Raw genomic sequence first — 26,048 nt, 5'->3', positions numbered from 1 at the left:
GTCATGGGAGAGGAGTAAGGGGAGGGAGGGGAACTTATAATCTAGCCATCCTAGGCATATTATTTTGTGATATGCCTAGGACAGGTGACATTATCTGTATATGTATTCAAAATTACATTATACAGATGCCATACAATGGTTCTCTGAGATGAAGTAGTCCAGGTGGCAACAACATTCCATGTTTTAGACCAAAATGATCTTTTTCATGCTTAAAGACCCTAACTTCTGGGATCTTATTTAAGTAGGTATTCAAGTTATTCTGGTGGCTCAAATATCCTTTTAGAGGAATTATATGGTCTTCCCTACAGGCCACTTTGTGACCCACCTCTTTTCAGAAACAGGATGCCTTACCTGTGCAACAAGCTCACGGGTCAGTCCCACACTTTTTGAAACACAGGATTAACTCTGGAACTTCCAACAACTGTCAGAAAATGCAACCAAACATTTATTGTGACCCAACATTTGCTGAAAGGTTTTCTAATGCCAATTCCAACTTTGCCTACTGTTGTCTAACTTCTGTCATTGCATCAAGTTGAATTATCAGAAGGCAGTAGTTCAGCATTATCTCAACCCCGGTCATGCTTTCACTCTGTTACATAGAAGTGTGATGATTTGGCTTTCATGGATGGTTGAAACAAAAAATATCTAAGTATTTCTAGGCTTCTTTCATAACCCTTCCCTCCCTGCCTAGTTACTCTTTCCCATGGTTCCAGATACCATCTCTCTCATAATGACTCCATGTCCTCGCCTCTTCTCAGTTCACTGTACCTACGCAGGTCCATATGTGTTCAGCTGCCTAGTGACCTCTTTCTTTGGAAATCTCACACATATCTGAAATATAACATGCCCAAAACAGTTTCCTTGACCCTATCACCACCAAAACCCGAACCCAAATTTTCCCACTTCTCCCCATCTTTCACAGTTCCTCCAGTTCTGCCATTCAGAATTTAGAAGTTATCCTTGATACCTTTCTCAACCTCACTCCCCAGCCCCCATCCAATTCTCCAAGTCCTGTCATACCTAACTCTAATATACACCTGGCACACACTCACTTCTTTCTCTGTCCCCTGCCACCCTTGGGTCCCAGCCTACTTCATCTATCCACTAGACGCTTCACTGGCTTCCTACCCTGTCTTCCCACTGCTACTCTTGTCTGCCTGCAACTCATTCTACACCCACAACGTGGTGAGATCATGTCTCTCCCCTGCATAAGCTCTCCAATTTCCACTGCAGTTAGAATAAAGTCATAAATTTCCTTCCCATAAACTACAAGGAGATGTGATTTGGCCCCTGCTGTCCACCCCACTGCTTACTGGGCTCCAGTCACATGTGTAATCTCTTTCTCACCTTAAGACCTGTGTGCAAACTCTGCCCTCTCCCTAGAATTGTTCACCTCCTTCCCTTTTGTAAGTATGGCCAACTTGGTGTCTCCCAAAATTCATATGTTCAACTTCTAACCCCTAGTACCTCAGAACATGTCCTTATTTGGAGACACAGAGTCTTTACAGAGAGAGTCAAGTTAAAGTGAGGTCATTAGGGTAGACCCTAATCTAATATGACTGATGTCTTTATGAAAACGGAAATTTGGACACAGACATTTATAGAGGAAGGAAGAGACACAAGAAGAAGTGATCTATAAGCCAAGGAGAGAAGCCTGGAACAGATCCCTCCCTCACAGCCCTTGGAAGGAACCAATCCTGCTGACAACTTGATTTTGGACTTCTGACTTCCAGAACAGTGAGACAGGGATTCCTGTTGGTTAGCCAGCCAGTCTGTGCCCTGTGTTACAGCAGCCCTGGAAGCTAATGCATCATCATTGAGCCTTCCTCTGAGATACCAGCTCCTCACAGAGGACTTCCTGCTCTTCCTCAAGTATATCCCCCGTTATCCTCTATGTCAGCCCCTTGTGTGGCAGAGCCTGGTCACCAGATATCCCATCAACTGCCCCCTACATCTGCTAGCACCGTTGCTGATAGAAGAGACTTGTAACTAATTCTACCCAGTGAGATGAAAAAGCAGATAATGCGCATCACTTTCAGTCTGAAATAGGAAAGTCCATGATTGCACCAATCTTTCTCTTCTTTTGTGGCAAATGAAGAGGGCTCATGCACTACCAGATAGTGTAGCCTCCTCTGAGATTGCAGCAAAGGGTGCCCTCTGTCACTATTTTGTTTCACCATCGTATTAGAGGTACTAACATTGCAGTTAGGCAAGAAATATATAAAAGGCATAAGAATTGGAGGGAAAGACAGAGAAATGGACATTTTGGGGGCACATATAATGGTTACGTATGTAGAAAATCCAAGAGTATCAATAGATAAATTACTAGGACTAAGAGGTTTAGTAAGGTTGCTTAACAAAATTATTTTTTTATTTTTAACTGTAATAAAAGTAAATATCAACTGAGGCTGGGCACAGTGGCTCACACCTGTAATCCCAGCACTTTGGAAGGTCAAGGCAGACAGATCACTTGAGATCAAGAGTTTGAGACAGGCCGGGCGCGGTGGCGCAAGCCTGTAATCCCAGCACTTTGGGAGGCCGAGACGGGCGGATCACGAGGTCAGGAGATCGAGACCATCCTGGCTAACACAGTGAAACCCCGTCTCTACTAAAAAATACAAAAAACTAGCCGGGCGAGGTGGCGGCGCCTGTAGTCCCAGCTACTCGGGAGGCTGAGGCAGGAGAATGGCGTGAACCCGGGAGGCGGAGCTTGCAGTGAGCCGAGATTGCGCCACTGCACTCCAACCTGGGCGACAGAGCGAGACTCCGTCTCCAAAAAAAAAAAAAAAAAAAGAGTTTGAGACCAGCCTGGCCAACATGGTGAAACCCTGTCTCTACTAAAAATACAAAAATTAGCCAGGTGTGGTGGTAGTTGACTGTAATCCCAGCTACTTGGGAGGCTGAGGCAGGAAAGCTGCTTGAACCCAGGAGGTGGAGGTTGCAGTGAGCTGAGATCATGCCACTGCCCTTAAGCCTGGGCAACAGAGCAAGACTCTGTGTCAATAAATAAATAAATAAATAATATATATATATACACATCTATATATGAACTGAATTTCTATGTATTAGTATCATTGTTTTGAAAAGTTAACAAATCAATGGAAAGAAGACAGACAATGCAGTGGAAACACGGGCATGAGACTTGAGTAGGCAATTCATAAAAGAAGAAATACAAATGGCCAAATGTACATACAAAAAAGTAACAAAAAATAATTAAAACGAAATTTAACCCTAAGACTGGTTAAAATTTTTTAAATTGACAATTTTAAGTATGGGCAAGTATTTGGAAAACAACGTTCATATACTACTGATGGTCATGTACAGTGGAACAACTATTTGGAAAGCTGGTAGGCATTATCTACAAAAGTTCAATATACGCTCACTCTGTGGCCCAACACATCCTTATGCAGCTGAAATACGTGGATGTCTGAACTGGGAGACATAGGCAAGAATGTTTATAACAGCATGATTCTTAATAGCCAATACCTGAAAATAACCCAAATGTCCATCAACAGGTGAATGGGCAAATTGAGGTATATTCCTAAAATGTAATCGAGTCATGCAATGGAGTAAGATAGAGCAAGACGAATACAGCTACATGCCACAATTTGGATGAATCTCACTGATAAAAAGTTGAGCAAAAGGAGCTGAAGAGAATATATAAAATATGATTCTAGTCATGTAAAGTTTCAAAATAGGCAAAACTAAACTGTAGTGTTTTAGGGGTATTATTCAGGCAATAAAACTATAAAGAAAAGCAAGGGGGTGATGACAATAAATCAGAATAGTGGTCACCTTTGCAGGAGAGGAGAGCTTTATGACTGAGATGCACCAAGGACTGCTGTGGGGCTGTCACGTTTCTACGTCTGAGCCAGGGTGGTGGTGAGGTGTTTTGTTTTGTTTTGAGACGGAGTCTCGCACTGTCGCCCAGGCTGGAATGCAGTGGTATGATCTTGGCTCACCGCAACCTCCACCTCCCAGGTTCAAGCAGTTCTCCTGCCTCAGCCTCCCAAGTAGCTGGGATTACAGGCACCTGCCACCACGCCCAGCTAACTTTTTGTATTGTTAGTGGAGTCGGGTTTCTCTATGTTGGCCAGGCTGGTCTCGAACACCTGACCTCGTGATCCACCCACCTCGGCCTCCAAAGAGCTAGGATTACAGGCGTGAACCACTGCGCCTGGCCGGTTGTAAGGTTTAATTTACAATAATCCAGTAACCTGTACATTGATGTTTACACATTTTTCTAAAGTATGACATTTCACAATATAAAAAGTTTTTTAAAACGTCTAACACCGGGCTTTTTATTAAAATTCTAGCAATTACTTCTAGAATTCAGTTGCCAAAAAGTTTTTTCTCCACAAAATAATTAGTGTTCTTACTCTACAAAACAATGAGAACCATATAATCTAACATGCTTCACTTTTTTTTTATTAGCTGGCAAGAATTATGAGCTAAATTTAGTGCTCCAATGGAAAAGCCAACTCCTCTCAGACTTCTGGGTTACACAGTTCTCTGCTCCCTTTAATTGGCTTTGTGTGTGTGTGTGTTTTGTAAAGTCTCCTGCTCTAGGTATTAACATTTTAAATGTTCTCCTTTAAGAAGTGGGTGTGCATTTTTTAAAGTTAATTTGAAAAAAGCTGCTTCAAAATAGCACAGTGGTTAAGAGCAAGGGTTCTGGTGCTGCCTACTAGCTGTGTGAGGCTGGGCAAGTCACTTCTCTGCTTCTCATTCATCTGTAAATTGAAGGCAGTAATGAGATCTGCCTCATGGTTGCTGTATGGGTTAAGTGAGTATATTTAAAGTGCATAGAAGAGTGCCTGGCACATTATATAAGTGTCGGCTATTATTGTTCTCCTGAAGATGTGATGCCAAAATTATTCACAAAGGACTACAAAGATCTGAGTAATTTAGAAGCAAAAACCTCTGAGGCTAAAATAGATGCTCCTGGACAGATCTGAAAAAGCATCAGTAATCATCTACATGTCCTTATATAAGAGAAATGGGAATTGCTTCATTCACATGTCACAAAATGAATGTTATTCAATAGGGAGCACTTTAAGTCAACAATAAAAACAGAGAAGTATCCCTACCTTCATGTCTGCTCTTTGTAGAACTGGGTGCAATTGAAGAATGTGGAATTTCTATTTTCTGACTGACTTTCTGTGGAACTGGATCCTAAACAATCACCAATGGTTCTCACCTGTGATCCCAGCACTTCCAGAGGCTTGAGGTAGATCACCTGAGTCCAGGAGTTCGAGACCAGCCTGGGCAACATGGCGAGACTCCATCTCTGTTAAAAAAAAAAAAAAAAAAGGAATCAAACTATTCTAAAAATATAATGAACACAAAAGAACTCGGAGTTAAATGCGGTGAATTGAAACATGACTTCCTTGATTCTCCTCAGGCCCTAACATGGCAGCAGAGAGATAAAGAACAAAGGCGAGAAAGTGACGGATGAGAAATGCCAACAAATGCTTGAAAGATGCACGAAGGGGAAATGATTGAGCCGACTGGAGGCGGCTGACCTGAGGGTCTGCAGTGCAGCTCTACAGCCCAGCACTCAGAGGCACTGTGTTCTTTGGAAGGTGGGGTCGAAGGAAAAAGTTGAAAAAAGGGACTGGTGGAAAGTTTAAAGCAACAGCAGTTAGCCCCTTCCCCTCTTCCATGCCCTCCCTTCCCACTGCAAGATACTAGAGTTCATTTTCTGGACCAAATGAGCCAGAGAAGATCTGGACTCAACCAGCAGGAACAAGAGGAGGTCGAAAGTAACACGAAACACTGGAGGACTCCGTTATTAATAAAGTTGGCTGCCAGAGCCATGAGACTCCTGGCTGCCTTCTCCTGCCTGGTTCTCGGAGGGCAGTCAGCCAAGCACACACCACCCAGTGGGTCTGGAAGCCCCTCCCTGGAAAAACTAAATGGCCCCAGAAGAGACCTCCGTATGTTGTTTGTGTTGGGGGTGAGGGGAAGGTTTGCCATATGACATAGCTGGCATCCCACCCAATCTCCCTGAAGATGTTGATCCCCAAAGCCACCAGTCAGCCAGTGTCCTCACCCCAGAGCTCCAGTATCTCACTGTAGAACAGAAACAGACCACTTAGAGTCACAGCAGCATTTTCAGAAAGTGTCCATACCATGGACACAAACAGACTGAAGAAAGCAATTCTGAGAAAACAAAGACATGCAGAAACTAGGAAAAAAAAAGTTTAATTAAAATTACTTTTTAATCAGAAAAAAATAAGGTGAGATACTGTATCTATGAAACAAGAATGTGTTGCAATAAAAAGGAATATTCTGAGAACAAGGAACCACACTTAGAAACTAAAACTATGAGAGCTAAAATTACAAATTCAACACAAAGTTTAAAAGTAGAGCAAGAAACTCCTAAAGCTGAATAAGCAACCAAAGAACTGAACAATAGAAAAGACCACCAGAGGATGAGTTCCCAAACCCACATCCGATTACTGCCCCAGGGAGAGGAAAATAGAGGGGAGAGAATTATTAAAGAAATGATTTGAGAAACTCACAGTTCTGCTTGCAGCAGTTGGAGTTGGGCTTCCTTTCACAGGCAGCAGAAGATTCCCTGATGGTCATGAGGAGCATTCCAGGAAGATGAGGACTCAGGAGTGTTCCTGGAGTGGACAACTTGGAGGTCACTGGGTAACTTGGTGAGAGCAATTTTGGCAGAGTAGTGGGGCTGAATCCAGGGGGAAGTCTGGTGAGCGAATGGAAAGGAAGCAGAGACAATGTGTGAGCACACACAAGTTTTACAGCGAGAAAGAAAATCAACTGACAGCTACGAGAAGGATTTTTTTTTTTTTTTTGATGGAGTCTTGCTCTGTCGCCCAGGCTGGAGTACAGTGGTACAATCTTGGCTCACTGCAAGGTCCGCCTCCCGGGTTCACACCATTCTCCTGCCTCAGCCTCCCGAGTAGCTGAGACTACAGGTGCCCACCACCACGCCCAGCTAATTTTTTGTATTTTTAGTAGAGATGGAGTTTCACCGTGTTAGCCAGGATGGTCTCAATCTCCTGACCTCATGATCCACCTGCCTCCGCCTCCCAAAGTGCTGGGATTACAGCTGTGAGTCACTGCACCTGGCCATAGGATTTTTTTTTTTTTTTTAATTTATTCTTGAGACGGAGTTTTGCTCTTGTTGCCCAGGCTGGAGTTCAATGGTGTAATCTTGGCTCACCGCAACCTCTGCCTCCTGGGTTCAAGTGATTCGAGGAGGATTTTTTTCTTTTTTTTTTTTCTTTATTATACTTTAAGTTCTAGGGTACATGTACACAACATGCAGGTTTGTTACATATGTATACATATGCCATGTTGGTTTGCTGCACCCATTAATTCATCATTTACATTAGGTATTTCTCCTAATGCTATCCCTCCCCCTGCCCCCAACCCATGACAGGCCCCTGTGTGTGATGTTCCCCGCCCTGTGTCCAAGTGTTCTCATTGTTCAATTCCCACCTATGAGTGAGAACATGTGGTGTTTGGTTTTCTGTCCTTGTGATAGTTTGCTCAGAATGATAGTTTCCAGTTTCATCCATGTCCCTGCAAAGGACATGAACTCATCCTTTTTTATGGCTGCATAGTATTCCATGGTGTATATGTATCACATTTTCTTAATCCAGTCTATCATTGATGGATATTTGGGTTAGTTCCAAGTTTTTGCTATTGTAAATAGTGACACAATAAACATATGTGCATGTGTCTTTATAGTAGCATGATTTATAATCCTTCGGGTATATACCCAGTAATGGGATGGCTGGGTCAAATGGTATTTCTAGTTCTAGATCCTTGAGGAATCGCCACACTGTCTTCCACAATGGTTGAACTAATTTACACTCCCACCAACAGTGTGAAAGCATTCCTATTTCTCCACATCCTCTCCAGCATCTGTTGTTTCCTGACTTTTTAATGACCGCCATTCTAACTGGTGTGAGATGGTATCTCACTGTGCTTTTGATTTGCATTTCTCTGATGACTAGTGATGATGAGTATTTTTTAATGTGTTTGTTGGCTGCATAAATGTCTTCTTTTGAGAAATGTCTGTTCATATCCTTTGCCCACTTTTTGATGGGGTTGATTTTTTCTTGTAAATTTGTTTAAGTTCTTTGTAGATTCTGGATATTAGCCCTTTGTCAGATGGGTAGACTGCAAAAATTTTCTCCCATTCTGTATATTGCCTGTTCACTCTGATGGTAGTTTTTTTTTTTTCTGTGCAGAAACTCTTTGGTTTAATTAGATCCCATTTGTCTATTTCAGCTTTTGTTGCCATTGCTTTTGGTGTTTCAGTCATGAAGTCCTTGCCCATGCCTATGTCCTGAATGGTATTTCCTGTTTTCTTCTAGAGTTTTTATGGTTTTAGGTCTAACATTTAAGTATTTAATCTATCTTGAATTAAATTTTGTATAAAGTGTAAGGAAAGGATCCAGTTTCAGCTTTCCACATATGCCTAGCCAGTTTTCCCAGCACCATTTATGAAATAGGGAATCCTTTCCCCATTTCTTCTTTCTGTCAGGTTTTTCAAAGATCAGATGGTTGTAGATGTGTGGTGTTATTTCTGAGGCCTCTGTTCTGCTCCATTGGTCTATATATCTGTTTGGTACCAGTACCATGCTGTTTTGGTTACTGTAGCCTTGTAGTATAGTTTGAAGTCGGGTAGCGTGATGTCTCCAGCTTTGTTCTTTTGGCTTAGGATTGTCTTGGCAATGAGGGCTCTTTTTTGGTTCCATATGAACTTTGAAGTAGTTTTTTCCAATTCTGTGAAGAAAGTCGTTGGTAGCTTGATGGGGATGGCACTGAATCTATGAATTACCTTGGGCAGTATGGCCATTTTCACGATATTGATTCTTCCTATCCATGAGCATGGAATGTTCTTTCATTTGTTTGTGTCCTCTTTTATTTTGTTGAGCAGTGGTTTGTAGTTCTCCTTGAAGAGGTCCTTCACATCCCTTGTAAGTTGGATTCCTAGGTATTTTATTCTCTTTGTAGCAGTTGTGAATGGAAGTTCACTCATGATTTGGCTCTCTGTCTGTTACTGGTATACAGGAATGCTTGTGATTTTTGCACATTGATTTTGTATCCTGAGACTTTGCTGAAGTTGCTTATGAGACTTTGCTGAAGTTGCTTATCAGCTTAAGGAAATTTAGGGCTGAGATGATGGGGTTTTCTAAATATACAGTCATGTCATCTGCAAACAGGGACAATTTGACTTCCCCTTTTCCTGAATACCCTTTATTTCCTTCTCTTGCCTGATTGTCCTGGCCAGAACTTCCAACACTTTGTTGAATAGGAGTGGTGAGAGAGGGCACCCCTGTCTTGTGCCAGCTTACAAAGGGAATGCTTCCAGTTTTTGCCCATTCAGTATGATATTGGCTGTGGGTTTGTCATCAATAGTTATTATTTTGAGATGTGTTCCATCAATACCTAGTTTATTGAGTTTTTAGCATGAAGGGATGTTGAATTTTATTGAAGGTCTTTTCTGCATCTGTTGAGATAATCGTATGTTTTTTCACTGGTTCTGTTAATGTGATGGATTACGTTTATTGATTTGCATATATTGAACGAGACTTGCATCCCAGAGAGAAAGTTGACTTGATTGTGGTGGATAAGCTTTTTGATGTGATGCTGGATTCAGTTTCCCAGTATTTTATTGAGGATTTTTGCATCGATGTTCATCAGGGATATTGGTCTAAAATTCTCTTTTTTTTTGTCTCTGCCAGACTTTGATATCCAGATGATGCTGGCCTCATAAAATGAGGCAGGGAGGAGTCCCTCTTTTCCTATGGATTGGAATAGTTTCAGAAGGAATAGTACCAGCTTCTCTTTGTACCTCTGGTAGAATTTGGCTGTGAATCCATCTGGTCCTGGACTTTTTTTGGTTGCTAGGCTATTAATTATTGCCTCAATTTCAGAGCCTGTTATTGGTGTATTCAGAGGTTTAACTTCTTTGTGGCTTAGTCTTGCAAGGGTGTACGTGTCCAGGAATTTATCTATTTCTTCTAGATTTTCTAGTTTATTTGTGTAGAGGTGTTTACAGTATTCTCTGATGGTAGTTTGTATTTCTGTGGGATCGGTGGTGATATCCTTTTTATCAGTTTTTATTGCATCTATTTCATTCTTCTCTCTTTTCTTCTTTATTAATCTTGCTAGTGGTCTATCAATTTTGTTGATCTTTTCAAAAAACCAGCTCCTGGATTCATTGATTTTTTGAAGGGTTTTTTGTGTCTCTATCTCCTTCAGTTCTCCTCTGATCTTAGTTATTTCTTGCCTTCTGCTAGCTTCTGAATTTGTTTGCTCTTGCTTCTCCTGTTCTTTTAATTGTGATGTTAGGCTGTCGATTTTGGATCTTTCCTGCTTCCTCTTGTGGGCATTTAGTGCTATATATTTCCCACTACATACTGCTTTAAATGTGTCCCAGAGATTCTGGTACATTGTGTCTTTGTTCTCATTGGTTTCAAAGAACATCTTTATTTCTGCCTTCATTTCATTATTTATCCAGTAGTCATTCAGGAGCAGGCTGTACAATTTCCATGTAGTTGTGTGGTTTTGAGTGAGTTTCTTAATCCTGAGTTCTAATTTGATTGCACTGTGGTCTGAGAGGCAGTTTGTTCTGATTTCTGGTCTTTTACATTTGCTGAGGAGTGCTTTACTTGGAACTGTGTGGTCAATTTTGGAATAAGTGTGATGTGGTGCTCAGAAGAATGTATATTCTGTTGATTTGGGGTGGAAAGTTCCTAATAGATGCCTATTAGGTGTGCTTGGTGCAGAGCTGAGTTCAAGTCCTGGATATCCTTGTTAACCTTCTGTCTCATTATCTGTCTAATTTTGACAGTGGAGTGTTAAAGTCTCCCATTATTATTGTGTGGGAGTCTAAGTCTCTTTGTAGGTCTCTAAGGACTTGCCTTATGAATCTAGGTGCTCCTGTATTGGGTGTATATATATTTAGGACAGTTAGCTCTTCTTGTTGAATTGATCCCTTTACCATTAAGTAATGGCCTTCTTTGTCTCTTCTGATCTTTGTTGGTTTAAAGTCTGTTTTATCAGAGACTAGGATTGCAACCCCTGCTTTTTTTTTGTTTTCCATTTGCTTGGTAGATCTTCCTCCATCCCTTTATTTTGAGCCTGTATGTATCTGCATATGAGATGGGTCTCCTGAATACAGCACACTGATGGGTCTTGACTCTTTATCCAACTTGCCAGTCTGTGGCTTTTACTTGATGCATTTAGCCCATTTACATTTAAGGTTAATATTGTTATGTGTGAATTTGATCCTGTCATTATGATGTTAGCTGGTTATTTTGCTCATTAGTTGATGCAGTTTCTTCCTAGAATCGATGGTCTTTACAATTTGACATGTTTTTGCAGTGGCTGGTACTGGTTGTTCCTTCCCAGGTTTAGTGCTTCCTTCAGGAGCTCTTGAAAGGCAGGCCTGGTGGTGACAAAATCTCTCAACATTTGCTTGTCTGTAAAGGATTTTATTTCTCCTTCACTTATGAAGCTTAGTTTGGCTGGATATGAAATTCTGGGTTGAAAATTCTTTCCTTTAAGAATGTTGAGGAGGCCTGCATCGATCCTGGGTTGGAGGAGGTGGTGGCCAGTGAGGCTGCGGCGTGAAGACAGCGGGCATGGTGAGGCGGGAGAAAGAGCTCTCTATACACTTTGTTCCCGGGGGCTGCCGGCTGGTGGAGGAGGAAGTTAACATCTCTAATAGGAGGGTTCTGGTTACTGGTGCCACTGGGCTTCTTGGCAGAGCTGTACACAAAGAATTTCAGCAGAATAATTGGCATGCTGTTGGCTGTGGTTTTAGAAGAGCAAGACCAAAATTTGAACAGGTTAATCTGTGGATTCTAATGCAGTTCATCACATCATTCATGATTTTCAGCCCCATGTTATAGTGCATTGTGCAGCAGAGAGAAGACCAGACGTTGTAGAAAATCAGCCAGATGCTGCCTCTCAACTTAATGTGGATGCTTCTGGGAATTTGGCAAAGGAAGCAGCTGCTGTTGGGGCATTTCTCATCTACATTAGCTCAGATTATGTATTTGATGGAAAAAATCCACCTTACAGAGAGGAAGACATACCAGCTCCCCTAAATTTGTACGGCAAAACAAAATTAGATGGAGAAAAGGTTGTCCTGGAGAACACTTTAGGAGCTGCTGTTTTGAGGATTCCTATTCTGTATGGGGAAGTTGAAAAGCTCGAAGAATGTGCTGTGACTGTTATGTTTGATAAAGTGCAGTTCAGCAACAAGTCAGCAAACATGGATCACCAGCAGCAGAGGTTCCTCACACATATCAAAGAGGTGGCCACTGTGTGCCAGCAGCTAGCAGAGAAGAGAATGCTGGATCCATCAATTAAGGGAACCTTTCACTGGTCTGGCAATGAACAGATGACTAAGTATGAAATGGCGTGTGCAATTGCAGATGCCTTCAACCTCCCTAGCAGTCATTTAAGACCTATTACTGACAGCCCTGTCCTAGGAGCACAGCGTCCAAGAAATGCTCAGCTTGACTGCTCCAAATTGGAGACCTTGGGCACTGGCCAACGAACACCACTTCGAATTGGAATTAAAGAATCACTTTGGCCTTTCCTCATTGACAAGAGATGGAGACAAATGGTCTTTCATTAGTTTATTTGAGTTTTTTTTTTTTTTTTTTTTTTTTTTAATGAAAAGTGTAGCATGTGGCACTTTTTAAAGAATAAAGGAAATAGTTTTGTATGAGTACTTTAATTGTGACTCTTAGGATCTTTCAGGTAAATGATGCTCTTGCACTAGTGAAATTGTCTAAAGAAACTAAAGGGCAATGTTGCCCTGTTTGCAGTAATTTTTCTTTTTATCATTTTGTTTGTACTGGCTAAACTTGGAGTTTGAGTATAGTAAATTAGATCCTTAAATATTTGAGAGCCAGGATGAAGCAGATCTGCTGTAGACTTTTCAGATGAAATGCATTGTTCATTCTCATAACCTCCATATTTTCAGGATTTTTGAAGCTGTTGACCTTTTCATGTTCATTATTTTAAATTGTGTGAAATGGTATAGAAATCATTGGTGTTCATTATTTGCTTTGCTTGAACTCAGATCAAAATGTTTGAAGAAAGGAACTTTATTTTTGCAAGTTATGTACAGTTTTTATGCTTAAGATATTTCAACATGTTATGTATATTGGAACTTCTACAGCTTGATGCTTCCTGCTTTTATAGCAGTTTATGGGGAGCACTTGAAAGAGCGTGTGTACATGTATTTTTTTCCTAGGTAAACATTGAATGCAAATGTGTATTTTTTTAATATAAATATATAACTGTCCTTTTCATCCCATGTCGCCGCTAAGTGATATTTCGTATGTGTGGTTATACTCATAATAATGGGCCTTGTAAGTCTTTTCACCATTCATGAATAATAATAAATATGTACTGCTGGCATATATATATATAAAAAAAAAAAAGAATGTTGAATATTGGCCCCCACTCTCTTCTGGCTTGTAGAGTTTCTGCCAAGAGATTCGCTGTTAGTCTGATGGGCTTCCCTTTGTGGGTAACTTGACCTTTCTCTCTGGCTGCCCTTCACATTTTTTCCTTCATTTCAACCTTGGTGAATCTGACAATTATGTGTCTTGGGGTTGCTCTTCTCAAGGAGTATCTTTGTGGTGTTCTCTGTATTTCCTGAATTTGAATGTTGGCCTGCCTTGTTAGGTTGGGGAAGTTCTCCTGGATAATATCCTGAAGAGTGTTTTCCAACTTGGTTCCATTCTCTGTGTCACTTTCAAGTACACCAATCGACGTAGATTTGGTCTTTTCACATAGTCCCATATTTTTTGGAGGCTTTGTTCGTTTCTTTTTACTCTTTTTTCTCTAAACTTCTCCTCTTGCTTTATTTCATTATTTGATCTTCAATCACGGATACCCTTTCTTCCACTTGATTGAATCGGCTATTGTAGCTTGTGCACGTGTCACGCAGTCCTTGTGCCATGGTTTTCAGCTCCAACAGGTCATTTAAGGTTGTCTCTACACTATTTATTCTAGTTAGCCATTCATCTCATCTCTTTTCAAGGTTTTTAGCTTCCTTGCAATGGGTTCGAACATCCTCCTTTAGCTTGGAGAAGTTTCTTATTACCGACCTTCTGAAGTCTACTTCTGTCAACTCGTCGAAGTCATTCTCCATCTAGCTTTGTTTGGTTGCTGGCAAGGAGCTGCAATCCTTTGGAGGAGAAGAGGCGCTCTGGTTTTTAGAACTTTCAGCTTTTTTGCTCAGTTTCTCCCCATCTTTGGGGTTTTATCTACCTTTGGTCTTTGATGCGGGTGACCTACAGATGGGGTTTTGGTGTGGATGTCCTTTTAGTTGATGTTGATGCTATTCCTTTCTGTTTGTTAGTTTTCCTTCTCAGAGTCAGTTCCCTCGGCTGCAGGCCTGTTGGAGTTTGCTGGAGGTCCACTCCAGACGCTGTTTGCCTCTGTATCACCAGCGGAGGCTGCAGAACAGCAAATATTGCAGAACAGCAAATGCCTGATCTCGAGGAGGGTTTTTTTTTTTAAAGGTAAGAGCCATTAGGACATGCTTCTATGATGATTTAAAAAATAAATAGTAAAAGTAGCTTGAAATAGCAATTGTATTCCTGTTTCTGAGGTAAAGACCATATATATATATGTGTGTGTATATATTTTTATATATGTGTATATATATATGTTTGTTTGTTTTGAGACAGAGTCTCACTGTCTCCCAGGCTGGAGTGCAGTGGTGCGATCTCAGCTCACTGCAACCTCCACCTCCCAGGTTCAAGCGATTCTTGTGCCTCAGCCTTCCAAGTAGCTGGGATTACAGGTGCATGCCACCACACCTGGCTAATTTTTGTATTTTGTATATTTTTTTTTAGATGGAATTTCACTCTTGTCATCCAGGCTGGAGTGCAATGGTGTGATCTCAGCTAACTGCAACCTCTGCCTCCCTGGTTCGAGTGATTCTTCTGCCTCAGCCTCCTGAGTAGCTGGGATTACAGGCATGTGCCACCGTGTCCAGCTAATTTTTGTATTTTTAGTAAAGATAGGGTTTCACCATATCGGCCAGGTTGGTCTGGAACTCCTGACCTCAGGTGATCCACCCACCTCAGCCTCCCAAACTGCTGGGATTACAGGCATGAGCCGCTGTGCCCAGCTTAATTTGTGTATTTTTTAGTGGAGGCAAGGTTTTGCCATGCTGGGCTAGGCTGGTCTCAAACTCCTGACCTCAAGGGATCTGCCCATCTCAGTCTCCCAAAGTGCTGGAATTATAGGGGTGAGCCACCATGCCTGTCTCACATTTATAAATAATAAAGAAAATGGAGGGCTGGGAGTGGTGGCCCATGCCTGTAATCTCAGCATTATGGAAGGCCAATGCAGGAGGATCGTTTGAGGCCAAGAGTTGGAGACCAGCCAGGGCAACATAGCAAGGCCCCATCTCCGCAAAAAATGGTATGTACCCATCATCCCAGCTACTCAGGAGGCTGAGATGGGAGGATCACTTGAACCCAGGAATTCTAGGCTACAGTGAACTATGATCATGCCACTGCACTCCAGCCTGGGTGACCAAGCAAGACCCTGTCTCTTAAAAAAGAAAGAAGAAAATAAAAAGAAAATGGAAAAGAAAATTTCGAATTCAGGAATTCTGGTGCCTAAACACCTTTGACCTCAATGATGGGGAAGATTTAAATTCAAGGGATTATAAGAGATGAGGAAGGATATGACTTTTTTTCCCCCAAGTATCTGCCTCAGTTCTCCATAATTACACAGTACATATGAAAATAACCATAGATCTATTCTGGTCATTGATTTTCTAGAAAAAGTTTCAGTTCTTTTTTTTTTTTTTTTTTTTTTTTTTGAGACGGAGTCTCGCTCTGTCACCCAGGCTGGAGTGCAGTGGCCGGATCTCAGCTCACTGCAAGCTCCGCCTCCCGGGTTTACACCATTCTCCCGCCTCAACCTCCCGAGTAGCTGGGACTACAGGCGCCGCCACCTCGCCCGGCTAGTTTTTTGTATTTTTTAGTAGAGACGGGGTTTCACAGTGTTAGCCAGGATGGTCTCGATCTCCTGACCTCGTGATCCGCCCGTCTCGGCCTCCCAAAGTGCTGGGATTACAGGCTTGAGCCACCGCGCCCGGCCTCAGTTCTTTTCCCACTGTATATTCAGTAGTTTCTTGCATCACTAGTGCAGTGTCCTGAATAGTTCTCATTCAAGGTCAGCAATTTTATTTTTATTTATTTTATTTTTTGAGATAAGAGTCTTGCTCTGTTGCCCAGGTTGGAGTGCAGTGATACAATCTCACCTCATTGCAACCTCAGCCTCCTGGGGTCAAGTGATTCTCCTGCCTCAGCCTCCTGAGTAGCTGGGATTACAGGCGCATATGCCACCACCCCTGGCTAAATTTTGTATTTTTAGTAAAGACGGGGTTTCACCATATAGGACAGGCTGGGCTCTAACTCCTGACCTCGTGATCTGCCTGCCTCGGCCTCCCAAAGTGCTGGGATTACAGGTGTGAGCCACCGCACCCGGCCAGATCAGTAATTTTATTATCCATTTGCTCAACAAGTAATTTAATCATTCAACAGGATTCATTCAGCCCCCACAATATGGCAGGGTACATGCATCTACAATGCTAGGTGATAGAGACAAGCTGCAAAGGCCAGGCCTCTGCCCTCACCATGCTCAGTAAGGTGGGAAGTGCTGGACACCTGTGTGAGAACCATGCAAGGCACTCCCCATGGCTGAAACGCAAGAGGTATCTGCTGCAGCCACAACACGGCCGGGCCATCAGGAGAGGACAATGTGGCACAGAAAGCAAAGAGGGATCCACTGGGAAGAGGCTGTGGCCTCAGCCCTGCAGCACCTGCGGAAGTGCTGTCCCTCAGGAACCTAGGAGTCCCCCCAGAGGATTAGGAAAGGCTGGTGCCGCTTTTGTGTGGGGTTGACTCTCTTACAACCTGAAGTCTTCTGCCAAACTCTGCAACTGATTTCCGGGAAATCTGTGTGAAGAGCAAAACATGTTACCAGCACAGTAGGTCAACCCCAGGGCGGAGCCCACTGCTCACTTACACAACTGTCATTTCTGCCTCCCCTGGACCAGCACCGGCTCACTGTGTGGCTTTCACCGGGAGAGAACATCATGACCTGCCAGGGGAGTGTCTCTGCCCTGGGAACTCAGCACTCCTGCCCAGGTATTATAGAGCCAGGTGAGTGGAGAGGGTTAGGAACACCACTAAGACCTCAGCCTGCTAAACTGCACTTTGAAAATTCAAGCCTTGTTGGACTGAGTGTTAGTGCAGTTTCCAGAAAGGCCTAGGTTACTCCCTGGCACTGGAAGAATCTGATTCAATGTCGATCCAGAATGTGCTGTGATGAATGTTCTCTCTGTATAAAGTATCTCCTACTTCAACAGCCATCATGGGGAAAAAAATCTATGAAAAGTAAAAGGAGCAGCAATGAGTTAGAAGCACTGCTCAGTCACAGAAAATGTTTCCACCCAAGAAATAATTTTATTCTATTTTTGCAAATGCAAATAAGAATGGAAATTTAACATGGTCACTTCCACTGTGGAGCAGGCTTTTATAATTGCTGCCAAGTTCCGCAATAATCATAAATGCCTCTCATTCACTCACATGCTAAGCTTGACCCTCACGCGTCCTCACAGCACGTCTGAGACTTTGGTGTCTTTCTCTCAGCTAGAAGCCTGCCATTTTCCAGCTTCTGTTTTGCACAAATGCAGCAAGCTATGCAGCTTAGGATCTGGGTTTAGACAGTGAAAGATTTTGACTTGCACTTTTTCAGCCTGTTGTGGACAGAGCATGGTGAAGGGGCAACTCCTGGAGGGCTTTTCATCCTGTGTGAGCTGAGGCCAGTCACTTTACTTCTCGGGGCCTCAGTTTCCCCCTTCAGGACGTGAGGAGGTCGCATAGTAGACTCTCTGAGATTTCTTCCAAAAACCACAACCTATGATTCTTTGAGCCACTCCGACTGAACTAGGTTACTCCAATGGGCAATAAAACAAGAACATGCTCCCAGCCTTCTAGTTTCTGAATATGACGTTGAAGAAGTAGAATGGAATCTACCCCTGCGGAAGTCACAGCACTGCAGGGCAGGGTGCAGGAAGAAATAGGTCTCTAGGGGCCTGACATGCTAAACCCAGAGGCTGCCTGCCGCCGGCAGCTGGCACTCAGGGGTGCACAGGGGACTGGAGAAAGAGAAGGGCTCCACAAGCCCAAGACCCTGTTCAGTCCCCAGCTAGTTCTTTGCTCAGGGGCTTTACCCCAAATCATAAGATAAACTCCTTTCCTACAAATCCACATAGGCTTCCCAGAAACCAAAGGGCTTTCCACAATGTTTCACATCACTCTTAAACACTGGCCTGGGCCGGGCACGGTGGCTCACGCCTATAATCCCAGCACTGTGGAAGGCCGAGGGGGATGGATCACAAGGTCAGGAGATCGAGACCATCCTAGCTAACACAGTGAAACCCCGTCTCTACTAAAAATACAAAAAAAAAAAAAAAAAAAAAAAAACTAGCCGGGCTTGGTGGTGGGCTCCTATAGTCCCAGCTACTCAGGAGGCTGAGGCAAGAGAATGGCCTGAACCCACGAGGCAGAGCTTGCAGTGAGCCCAGATCATGCCACTGCACTCCAGCCTGGGGGACAGAGCGAGACTCCGTCTCAAACAAAACAAAACAAAACAACAACAACAACAACAAACACTGACTCATCAAGCGGGGGTTCATCAATGCTTTTTGGATGACATGGTTCCACACAACTTCTCAGCTGCCCATGACACCTTTCTCCTAGCCCCAGATTCAACAGTCAGCAGCTTACAAAAAAGATCCCCCTAGTAACTTTATTGAGACATAAGTTACATACAAATTGTATTGACTTAAAGTACACAACTGGATGAGTCTGGACCATTGTATACACCATGAAACTACCATCGCCACCAAGATTACAACACTGCCATTGCCACCAAAAGATTCCTGTGCTTTTCTGCAGTCCTGTCTTCTATCCCCTTCTACGGCAACCACCAACCTGCTTTTTGTCACTACATAGATCAGTTTGAGTCTCTAGAGTTTTACATAAATAGAATCAAACAGTATGTCCTTTTGTGTCTGGCTTCTTCCACTCAGCGTAATGAGATCTGTTCATGTTGCTTGCACCAACATGTGTTTCTTTTCATTGCTAAATAGTAACCCATTGTATGGATGTACTATGTTTTATTTATCCATTTACCCCTTGGAGGGCATTTGGGTTGTTTCTAGGGCCTATTATGAATAAAGATTCATGTGCAAGTCTTCGTGTGGATGTGTATTTTTATTTTTCTTGAGTAAATAGGAGTAGAATGGCTGGATCATATGGTAGGTGTATGTTTAAAGAAAGTTCACAAAATCCTGAGGCAAACAATAAATGATTGCCAGGCACACCTTTGCTCTCAATGAAGAAAAGGTTAGAGTTTCTTTGGAGGCATTGATTTTTAACATTCTCTTTCTCTGAATGTTTTGAATATAACAGGGATGGAAGAAGAGCTTTTAACAAGTTATACATCATTTCCCTCATTTGCAGAGGAGGAAATTAGGGCCTGGTAAGATGAAGGTACCTGCCAAAAATGAAGTTACATACAGGCCTGGCACAGTGGTTCATGCCTGTAATCCCAGTACATTGGGAGGCTGAGGTCGCTTGAGCCCAGAAGTTCGAGATCAGCCTGGCCAACATGGTGAAACTGTGTCTCTACAAAAAATACAAAAATGAGCTGGGCATGGTGGCACACGCCTTTAGTCCCAGCTACTTGGAAGGCTGAGATGGGAGGATCACCTGATTCCAGGAAGTCGGGGCTGCAGTGAGCCGTGGTCACATCACCACACTCCAGCCTGAGTGATGAGAATGAGACCCTGCTTAAAAAAATCCAAAAAGGCCAGCGCGGTGGCTCATACCTGTAATCCCAGCACTTTGGGAGGCCAAGGTGGGTGGATCATTTGAGGTCAGGAGTTCAAGACTAGCTTGGTCAACATGGTGAAACCCCGTCTTTACCAAAAATACAAAAATTAGCTGGGTGTGGTGGTGCATACCTATAATCCCAGCTACTTAGGAGGCTGCAGCAGGAGGATCACCTGTTCCTTGGGAGCCAAGATCATGCCACTTCACTGCAGCCTGGGCAACAGAGTGAAACCCTGTCTCAAAAACAAAAACAATAATCATGCTTGATTAAAAAATAAAAATAACCCCAAAAACAATAACAACAAAGAGTTACAGGCTGTATGGAAGATTGTGGCAGGTCACATGTGTGAAGAACACCACGTGGCAAATACATGTGTGCGGAGTTCTTGATGGAAGGAAATGTCAAGAAGAGCCCCAGGGCTCTGGGAGCTGGCTCACACTATTAGAGTTGCGCACTGTCACAGCTGGGAGTGGCCTTAGTCATCATTTATATTGGATGACACATCTTCTCAACTTCGAATCTGATGAGGAAAAGTAGTTTTCAGCATGAGTTTCTGACAGAACCCCAGCCCTGAGACTTCACAGACAAGTGGACAGACCATCACTCTGCCCCAGGCCAGCACCGCTCACTCAGACAGCTAGGCCTTTGCAGTTCGAGGAGGTCAGCACCTCTGCAGAAACACCTCACACCTTTGCCAAATGTGAAACTGCCAGTAGTGAACTTTGAATTCCTTCAAGTAGAATCCAGTAGAAATAGTTGTTCCTTTTTCATCTTCGTTTGCAATAAAAATGGAATGAAATCTTTAATTGACCACATCTCTTTCCTAATCTGAAACATAAGCCTCATCAAATTCTAATTATAGAAATCAATTTGGCTAGGCGCGGTGGCTCACGCCTGTAATCCCAACACTCTGGGAGGCCAAGGCAGGTGGATCACCTGGGGTCGGGAGTTTGAGACCAGCCTGACCAACATGGATAAACCCCGTCTTTACTAAAAATACAAAATTAGCCAGGTGTGGTGTCGTGTGCCTGTAATCCCAGCTACTCAGGAGGCTGAGGCAGGAGAATCACTTGAACCTGAGAGGTGGAGGTTGCGGTGAGCTAAGATAGCACCATTGCACTCCAGCCCGAGCAACAAGAGTGAAACTCCATCTCAAAAAAAAAAAAAAAAAAAAAAAAAAATCATGTTTGCTGTCTATTGTTAATAGCATGCGTGATTCCTGGAGGGATATTGATAAGATCACTTTTAACAATAAAATAGCAAATCTTATTTTAGATGGGACGCTGATTGATGCATGATATTTTAAGTGTTACAATCAGGTAGATAAAAAAATGCATATTTTGAGGAAGAAACATGTCACTTGGAAGTATTTGACCATAACCTCAACAGCAAATAAAATTACTTCATTCCTTTAGGAAACACAACATTGAGAAGAGAATTCATGATATGAAAAGAAAATATCGGTTAGAATGAAATGACTTAGAATCGGTTTCTTGGAATGACTGTTTTTCTTCACAAAGTGAAAGGAATTGAAATGAAATGCCAAAATTATTTGACCCAAATAATAAAGAGGAAGAAACAACAACTTACTGAGAGATGTTATCTTCATCACGTTTTCAGGTTTGTCGGTTTTCTCAAAGGCATCCTAGGCTCTGTGGGGAAAAAGCGCCCATCATCATTGCTGTTGCTTTTATAGCCTGAAGATTATGCTGAATCCCAAAGGCATTTTTGTGTTTTTCATGCTACCCCATGTTGCTTTTTTTTTTTTTTTTTTGAGATGGAGTCTTGCTCTGTTGTCCAGGCTGGAGTGCAACGGTGCCATCTCAGCTTACTGCAACCTCTGCCTCCCAGGTTCAAGTGATTCTCCTGACTCAGCCCCCTGAGTAACTGGGATTACTGGCACCCGCCACCGTGGCAAGCTAGTTTTTGTATTTTTAGTAGAAACCAGGTTTCACCATGTTGGCCATGCTGGTCTCAAGCTCCTAACCTCAAGTGATCCGCCTGCCTTGGCCTCTCAAAGCCCTGGGATTACAGGCATGAGCCATGCTGCCTGGCTTTACTGCACGTTTTTAAGGAACCCATACATATTCTCGCTCTGAAGGTAAACTGTCGACTCCCAGTCTGCAATAAAAACGATTCCAGTATTCAGTTATGGTGGAACCAAAATCTTCACATTGAAATCTAAGTTGAAGGGAGCTTTTTACTGAAGGTGTATGGGAAGGCTAAGAAAGTTCTCTAGGTGAGGAATGGGGGTGTGTCACCCACTTTTTATCATGATCCCCCCTTTATTTGATCCCAACTCGAATAACCCTGGAGCTCTTTCCAGAGGGCTGAGGAAATAGGAAACCTAAGCACTGTTAGTATTACTGACAGCATTTTAGCATCCGGAATGCCGGGGTCTGGTTTTCCAAAAACCTGTCCCCAAGGCTCTTTTGAGTCCATGTGAATTAATCTCCTCTGGCACAAGAGGAAAATTATATTTGGAATGCAGTTTAATCATTGCGTGAAACTTCCTTGCAAATATTTTCTCCATTATGTTTGAAGCAGGTGTCGTAGGAATCAGGTATTCGATGGGAGGTATGAGTGCTTCATGGACTCTTAGCTCTCTTTTATCAACCCAAAACTTATAGCACAGTCTTGGGATCAAATAACAAACCAGGCAAAAGAGGGAAGAGAATGAATTATGGTCAGCAATTCAGAAGACACACTAGAATCTTCCAGTGACTGACCTAAAAAGTCCAGCAACAGCCTCGTAAGTGAGCAGTCAACTCCTTTTCTCTTATCTTTCTGTCTCTGTTACTCTCATCGCTGAGGCTGGCAAAGGAAAGTATGCTTCCTGGAGAAAAAAAGCACACCTGAGTTCAAATCAGATTCCGTCCTTCACTAGTTAAAGGGTGTTGGGTGATGACCGATTTCCTGGAGTGTCAGGGTGCTCGTCTGTGAAGCAGAGCCACTGCTCACCTCCCCAGGGCTGGAGTGAGGGCTAAGTGAGTTTACATGCCAAGTGCGCAACACATACTGGGTGTTCCATGAAAGTTCTTATTCTCCTTCCCTACAGCTATTTCTCTTTCAAATTGAAAAACACCTTTTCAGAAAACAAAACTAGAATTACAGGTTTGAGACATGTTGGTTTGATGAATAAATCATTAGCCAAGGGGAGAGTTTGGACCTTTTCTCTTTATTGCGACTCAAGCTAATATTTAGCAGGCATTGGCTAAGGACCTAGGCCACACGATGCTCCACGATGGAACTCAAAGCAGAGCTTCATCCAACTTTCAGTTCAGGTGGCTTCGGGCCATCTAAGTGGGAGACTTAAAGCAGATTGGTAACTGTATTCCAGCCTGGTTCATGCAGCTTCATGATTAATTTAGTATAGGATCTTTTGGTGTGTTCTTCACTCTCTGAAGGAGGCCGCATCCTGCCCAGGGAGCAATCTATGACAGGGCTCTTAGGGAAAATTTGGTCTTGACAAAATATCTGTCAATAGTTTCGTCTTCATCTTGGAAGAGGCCTTGTATCTTCCTGGCTGATGATGACAAAAATAGATCCCAGCACCTAAAAAAAAAGATGACAGTCTAAGACATAGGATGAATGAAAGTCCAAAGTTATGAATATAACGCAGCACAGAGGAACATGTTTTATTATTTATTTTTGTTGAGTTTGTCATTCTAAAGAACAGAGGGAGGCTCTCAAAAAGAAAAAGCATGTATTTATTTGGGAATAGGGCATTGCAATGGGAATATGCATGCCGCAGTAAACTGTGTGTGTGTACCCAGCGAGGTAAAAATGAAGACAAAAGCTTTTAAAGGAGAAATGAGGAGGATTACATAATGATTTTGAAATTATTATCCTTGGCTACAAAGATCAATAACAAGGATGAGGCCAGTCGGAGGTTGGACAGGCTGTTGCTGGGTGGATGTCTGCACAGAAGTATTTTTCGTGTAAGGCTAAAATGGCCTTTGTGCAAGGCTGTGTTTTTGGTAGTCTTTTGTGATAGCTTTTGTTATCAGACGTATAAGTGAGAACGCTCTCTTCACAGCCTACCCTCACTCTAGTTTTAGGCTTTAGTTTTTTCCTTTTTAACACAAGTGACTCCATTTTGATTCTGCTAATTTTCACATTCCCTCTTTTGTTTGTTTGTTTTGTATCTTTACTATACTTTATTGTTAGTTCCCACAAGCAAAACATTCCTTCTTTTGATCAAGATTTTTCTCCAAAACTGTCACTAGTCAATCACCCTGTAGATGGGTTTTGGTGTCCCTTGGTGCTGGGATAGACATGTCCCAGGTTGCTGGCCCCATCCCACAATGGAAAAAGTGAATGGCAAGTAGGAGTCATTGTCAAAACTCTTTTAAACACCTTTGCACAAAAGGGAGGTTGGAAGGGACCGGTTCTCAGGCTAAGTCTGCCTGCACTCCATTATGAAGCTGAATTTTGTCTGTTGTGTAGTTTTTTGCTGTCATCTCAAAGTGTTGGGTCAGCGTTATTCTGAGTTTCTATGCCCACAAAAATTTCCTGGGATGGATTCTTGCTCTGTTGCCCAGACTGGAGTGCAGTGGCGTGATCTCGGCTCACTGCAACCTTCGCCTCCCAGGTTCAAACGATTCTCCTGCCTCAGCCTCCTGAGTAGCAGAGATTACAGGCGCCCACCACCATTTAGCAGGGGAACACATGGCTCTTAGAAAAAGTAAAAGCATGTAAAGTTTCCTGGTTATATGAAACAATTCAGACACATCAAGAAAAGCTGGTTGGATGCAGTGGCTCATGCCTGTAACCCCAGTACTTTGAGAGGCCAAGGTGGGAGGATCATTTGAGGCCAGGAGTTTGAGACTAGTCTGGGCAATATAGAGAGATCCCATCTCTACAGAGTATAAAAAAGTAAGCTGGGCATGTGCCATTGCCTGTAGCCCCAGCTACTTGGGAGGCTGAGGTTGGAGAATCACTTGAGCCTGAGAGGTTGAAGCTTTGGTGAACGATTGTGCCACTGCACTCCAACCTGGGCAATAAAGCAAGACCCTGTCTCAAAGGAAAAAAAAAAGAAAAGCTAAGGGTACAACATCAAGTTATCCTAGAGGAAAACATTGCTTTTCTAGGTCTTAGAGATAGTCATTTTAGCAGCAGGTCATAATAGCAGAGTTAGAACTGGAAAAAAAGTCACAAGAGCTTACTAAAAAGCTGAAAAAGTTAATATCTCAGCTGAGCCAAAATATATGCCTTTTCAAGAGGGGAAAAGAGAGTTGAAGACAATGATCCATGCCCTCAAATCGTGTGCAGTGAGACACAGCCAAAGTTGAACTTCTGAGATATGAATCCGAGAAACTTCTAGAGGAAAACTCTACCTCAAGAAATGAAATTACCACTCTGAATAAAAAAGACAGCATGTTTAACCTAAAACTATGGAAATTAAATGAATCTCAGGACAAAATATGGCAGTAATATAAACTGCAATTTAGAAGATGGCTGTTACAAAGGAGATTTCAAATTTAAAAATCAAAACCTCTTGCAATTTTACTAAGAGCAAATCAATATTTCAAGATAATTGACTAGCCTGGGTAACAAGGTGAGACCCCATCACTACAAAAAATTTAACAGTTATCTCAGTGTGGTGGTGAATGTCTATGGTTCCAGCTACTAGGGAGGCTGAGGTGGGAGGATCACTTGAGTCTGGGAGGCTGAGGCTGCAGTCAGCTGTGATCATCCAGCCTGGATGACTGAGTGGGAGCCTTTCTCGAAAAATAAAAAATTAAAAAAGAAAACTTTGTTGTTCTAGCATAAGAAACCACACTTCAATTTTGCATTTGTGTGGTTTTTTTTTTTTTTTTTTAGATGGAGTCTTGCTCTGTCACCAGGCTGGAGTATAGTAGCACGACCTCGGCTCACTGCAACCTCCACCTCCCAGGTTCAAGCAATTCTCCTGCCTCACCCTCCTGAGCAGCTGGGACTACAGGCAAACGCCACCATGCCCAGCTAATTTTTGTATTTTAAGTAGAGATGAGGTTTCACCATGCTGGACAGGATGATCTTGATCTTTTGACCTCTTGATCCACCCTCCTCAGTCTCCCAAAATGCTGGGATTACAGGCATGAGCCACCATGCCCAGC

General features: G+C 42.7%; 1 long non-coding RNA gene and 1 pseudogene across 1 annotated transcript; one reads left to right on the top strand and one right to left on the bottom strand.

Moving 5' to 3' along the window:
- Positions 1-351: 351 nt before the first annotated feature.
- Positions 352-25,439, bottom strand: LOC103223633 (uncharacterized). Its single transcript, XR_012092741.1, has 4 exons — positions 21,538-25,439; positions 6,528-6,715; positions 5,091-5,290; positions 352-421 (listed from the first exon to the last, which is right to left on the bottom strand). It is a non-coding gene; the product is annotated as an uncharacterized lncRNA (long non-coding RNA).
- On the top strand, positions 11,513-12,654 carry LOC103223660 (methionine adenosyltransferase 2 subunit beta pseudogene; annotated as a pseudogene).
- Positions 25,440-26,048: the final 609 nt, after the last annotated feature.

This window comes from Chlorocebus sabaeus, chromosome 4 (genome assembly GCF_047675955.1).
Source record: "Chlorocebus sabaeus isolate Y175 chromosome 4, mChlSab1.0.hap1, whole genome shotgun sequence".
In the NCBI taxonomy this organism is placed as follows: domain Eukaryota; kingdom Metazoa; phylum Chordata; class Mammalia; order Primates; family Cercopithecidae; genus Chlorocebus; species Chlorocebus sabaeus.
This window is presented reverse-complemented; position numbering and strand designations above follow the sequence as displayed.